Source organism: Podarcis erhardii, assembly GCF_964252035.2.
Source record: "Podarcis erhardii genome assembly, chromosome: Z".
NCBI classification, from domain to species: Eukaryota; Metazoa; Chordata; class Lepidosauria; order Squamata; family Lacertidae; genus Podarcis; species Podarcis erhardii.
This window is the reverse complement of record NC_138504.1, coordinates 38,000,825-38,001,041: the sequence shown is the minus strand read 5'-3', so window position 1 is coordinate 38,001,041 and position 217 is coordinate 38,000,825.

The following is a 217-nucleotide window of genomic DNA, read 5'->3' as shown; positions in this document are numbered from 1 at the left end:
CTTTGGGTATGTGTGTTAAACGACAGGTAAATCCACCTTTCTCCTCTGCTGCTTGCCACTGTAATTTCTCCCCCGCCCCCAGCACTGGGCAGGATCCTAGTCCTCAGCGCATCGCTGTTCACCCACTGCCCACCCACTGTCCCTTTAAAAGCAGCTCCAGCTGACAATGGAGACAGCCCCGCCCACCCCAACCAGCTGTCCCCCCCAAGCTTCTCCC